Source organism: Hylobates moloch, unplaced genomic scaffold, assembly GCF_009828535.3.
Source record: "Hylobates moloch isolate HMO894 unplaced genomic scaffold, HMol_V3 SCAFFOLD_15, whole genome shotgun sequence".
Classification (NCBI taxonomy): Eukaryota; Metazoa; Chordata; class Mammalia; order Primates; family Hylobatidae; genus Hylobates; species Hylobates moloch.
The window spans coordinates 3,430,172-3,434,536 of NW_026652290.1; positions in this window are offsets into that span (position 1 = coordinate 3,430,172).

A 4,365-nucleotide genomic window follows, 5' to 3' on the forward strand; every position below is an offset into this window, starting at 1 on the left:
TTTGAGACAGAGTGTCACTCTGTCACCCAGGCTGGAGTGCAGTGGCATGATCTCGGCTCACTGCAACCTCCACCTCCCGGGGTTCAAGCGATTCTCCTGCTTCAGCCTTCTGAGTAGCTAGAATTACAGGTGCTGCCAGCACTCTCAGCTAATTTTTATATTTTTAGTACAGACAGGTTTCACCATGTTGGCCAGGCTGGTCTCAAACTTCTGATCTCAAGTGATCCACCCACCTCAGCCTCCCAAAGTGCTGGGATTACAGGCAAGAGCCATTGCACCCAGCCGAAAAACCATATTCTATACATAGAAAACGCAAACAGTAAATCAAAACATGTAATAACATCCAGGCTCACTAGTAATGGGAAATTAAAACATTAACTCTTAGAAATATATTAAAGTAGGCCAGGTGCAGTGGCTCACGCCTGTAATCCCAGCACTTTGGGAGGCTGAGGCGGGCGTATAACGAGGTCAGGATATCGAGACCATCCTGGCTAACACAGTGAAAACCCATCTCTACTAAAAATACAAAAAAAAACACAAAAAACAAAATTTAGCCGGGCATGGTGGAGGGCGCCTGTAGTACCAGCTACTCGGGGGGCTGAGGCAGGAGAATGGCGTGAACCCGGGAGGCGGAGCTTGCAGCAAGCGGAGATCGTGCCACTGCACTCCAGCCTGGGCGACAGAGCGAGACTCCGCCTCAAAAAAAAAAAAAAAAAAAAAGAAATATATTAAAGTAGGCCATGTGCAGTGGCTCATGCCTGTAATCCCAGCACTCTGGGAGGCTGAAGCGGGTGGATCACCTGAGGTCAGGAGTTCAAGACCAGCCTGACCAACACAGAGAAACCCCGTCTCTACTAAAAATACAAAAGTAGCCGGGCGTGGTGGCGCATGCCTGTAATCCCAGCTACTCAGGAGGTTGAGGGAGGAGAATCACTTGAACACGGAAGGCAGAGGTTGCGGTGAGCTGAGATCACGCCATTGCGCTCCAGCCTGAGCAACAAGAGCAAAACTCCGTCTCAAAAAAAAAAAAAAAAAAAAAAGAAAAAAGAAATATGTTAAAGTGGCAAAATAAATTAAAGTGACCACGTTGATGGAGCTGTGGAAATACAGGTACAGAGCTTGCTAAATATATTGTCAACCGGTTCTGTGTTTCAGGAAAAGTCTCAAACTATGCAGCAAAAGCTCTAAAATGCTCATGTCCCTCAATATAGTAATTCATTTCTGAGAGGTATTCCGGAAGTACAACCACAAAGAATACAGCATTTTATTTATTTTTTTTTTTTATTTTTTTTTGAAACGGAGTCTCGCTGTTGTTACCCAGGCTAGAGCGCAATGGTGCGATCTCGGCTCACCACAACTTCCACCTCCCAGGTTCAAATGCTTCTCCTGCCTCAGCCTCCCTAGTAGCTGGGATGACAGGCACGCACCACCACACCCGGGTAATTTTGTATTTTTAGTAGGGATGGGGTTTCTCCATGTTGGTCAGGCTGGTCTGGAACTCCCGACCTCAGGTGATCCACCCACGTCGGCCTCCCAAAGTGCTGGGATTACAGGCGTGAGCCACAGCGCCTGGCCAGAATACATCTTTAAGTTTATATTATTATCACTAATATTGGTGAAATTTAGCCCAAATCCCCAGGGAAGCAAGTCTCATGAAAAGTCCAACAGGGAAGAGAATCACTTGGGCAGAGAGAAGAGGAGACTGTTGAGCCCAGGGAGAAAGGGCAACGGAGGTGCTGTAAAGACCGATGACCTATAAATCAAGTTTACTACCCTCTTTCCAGTTTCAAAGAAAGGGGCTTTATTTCATATTTAAGTGTTAATGATGGCAATTTGCCAGGATACTGCATCAGCTTCAAGGATAACTAGGTACCATACAAGCTCTATATTCCTAAATAGATGGTAATAGGAAACAAGGCAATGTGACCTGAGTCCACGGGTGAGGAATAAAGAAAGGAACGAAAGGAACGGAGGAAGGGAAGAAGACAGAAAGACAGAGAGAAAGAGGCCAAGTGCAGTGACTCACACTTGTAATCCTAGCACTTTGGGAGGCCGAGGTGGGTGGATCGCCTGAGGTCAGCAGTTCAAGACCAGCCTGGCCAACATGGTGAAACCCTGTCTCTACTAAAAATATAAATATTAGCCAGGTATGGTGGTGCACACCTGTGATCCCAGCTACTCAGGAGGCTGAGGCAGGAGAATCACTTGAACCAGGGAGGCGGAGGTTGCAGTGAGCCGAGATTGTACCACTGCACCACTCCAGCCTGGGCAACATGAGACTCTTTCAAAAAAAAAAAAAAAAAAGTGAAGGAAGGAAGGAAGCGAGCAAGCAAACAAGGAAAACAAAGCAAGAAGAATCTCCAGAAGTGGCCAGATCTTGAAATGATTAGATATCTGTGAAGAGCAAACAAACGACCTGTTTTGTGGCCTAAAGAAGAAACATATGGTCAGGATGATAACATGGACCCAGTTCCCCAGGCTGTTCCTTTAATTCCAGAACTCCAGGGAGGGGAGCCCATCACCCAGGCTCAGGCCTCTGCCTTTGATTAAGGCTCCCAGACCCACAGGGCAGGTGTATATCTGAGTTTCTTCGTGTCCTTAGAGGAAAGAAGACACACTCCAGAAAGAAGGATAATGCTGCTGACTGAGACTTTCTGTAGGTGACTGAATTTTAGGATTTGGAAGGAACATGGAGTGAACCTGAACACTTCTGAGCCCCTTCACTTCTCAGCAGCTACCCAGAAGTGAAAGAATCCCAAACCCAAAGTTACAGCTGCTTCTGTGAGACCGCGTTAGATAATCACTGTTCACTGTTGATCCATTTTCCAAAGTCTCAGAATTTAAATAGTTAGATCTCATTCTATATAAGTTGCTCTATTGCCGATCTCCTGGATGTTGACTTTTTGTGTATTCCATATAAGGTAAAACTGTCACGTGATGCAAATTAACCAACCTGACTTATTTCCAAGGAAAAGATCAGTCGTCAAAAGAACAGCAATATGAATTAGCAAAATTCCAGCAAGAAAAAAAGCGAATCTTAGGACACTGTTCTCTAAACCACAGAGATTAAGACAACACTGGTTCAAATACAAGAAAATACCCAAAACTAGCCGGGCGTCGTGGCTCACGCCTGTAATCCCAGCACTTTGGGAGGCCAAGGCGGGCAGATCACCTGAGGTCGGGAGTTGGAGACCAGCCTGACCAACATGGAGAAACCCCGTCTCTACTGAAAATACAAAATTAGCCGGGCGTGGTGGCACATGCCTGTAATCCTAGCTACTAGGGAGGGGGAGGCAGGAGAATCACTTGAACCTGGGAGGTGGAGGTTGCGGGGAGCCGAGATCGCACCATTGCACTCCAGCCTGGGCAACAAGAGCGAAACTCCATCTCAAAAAAAAAAAATACCCAAAACTAGAAGCAATAAGGGAACGAAAATTCTAACAAACGCAAACTTGCTCACAGCCATACAGGATCTCTGTCCAACTTCTGTTCGCCTCAAACCAGTATAGTTCAAGTCTTCCTTTCTTCCTTTCTCCTTTCAAAAATTAGGGCAGGCCGGGCGTGGTGGCCCACACCTGTAATCCCAGCACTTTGGGAGGCCAAGGTGGGTGGATCACCTGAGGTAAAGAGTTTGAGACCAGCCTGGCCAAAATGGCCAAACCCCGTCTCTACTAAAAAATAGCAAAATTAGCCGGGCATAGTGGCGGGCGCCTGTAATCCCAGCTACTCAGGAGGCTGAGGCAGGAGAATCGTTTGAACCCAGGAGGTGGAGGTTGCAGTGAGCTGAGATCACTCCACTGCACTTCAGCCTGGGGCACAGGATGAGACTCTGACCCAAAAAAAAAAAAAAATTAGGGCAAATATATATTTGTGATATTACTTTATAAATGAGGCAGAAGCATTAGACCAACAAGAAGTATACTTAACAAATCCATTAGCCTCAGACTATTTCACATCTTATGCCTCCTATGAACAGCATGACTGTTAAGTCAAATAAATTCTATAATGATGAATACTGAAACAGAGTTCTGTACCACAAAGCTACTTCAAAATTACAACACACACACACACCACGCATGCATGTACACAAACACACAGATACTCCAAGCGAGGAGGACTACATAAAGAATCTTATCTGTCAGGCCGGGCGCAGTGGCTCACGCCTGTAATCCCAGCACCTTGGGAGGGCAGATCACGAGGTCAGGAGATCAAGACCATCCTGGCTTACACGGTGAAACCCCGTCTCTACTAAAATACAAAAAATTAGCCGGGCGTGGTGGCGGGTGCCTGTAGTCCCAGCTACTCAGGAACTGAGGCAGGAGAATGGCGTGAACCTGGGAGGCGGAGCTTGCAGTGAGCCGAGAT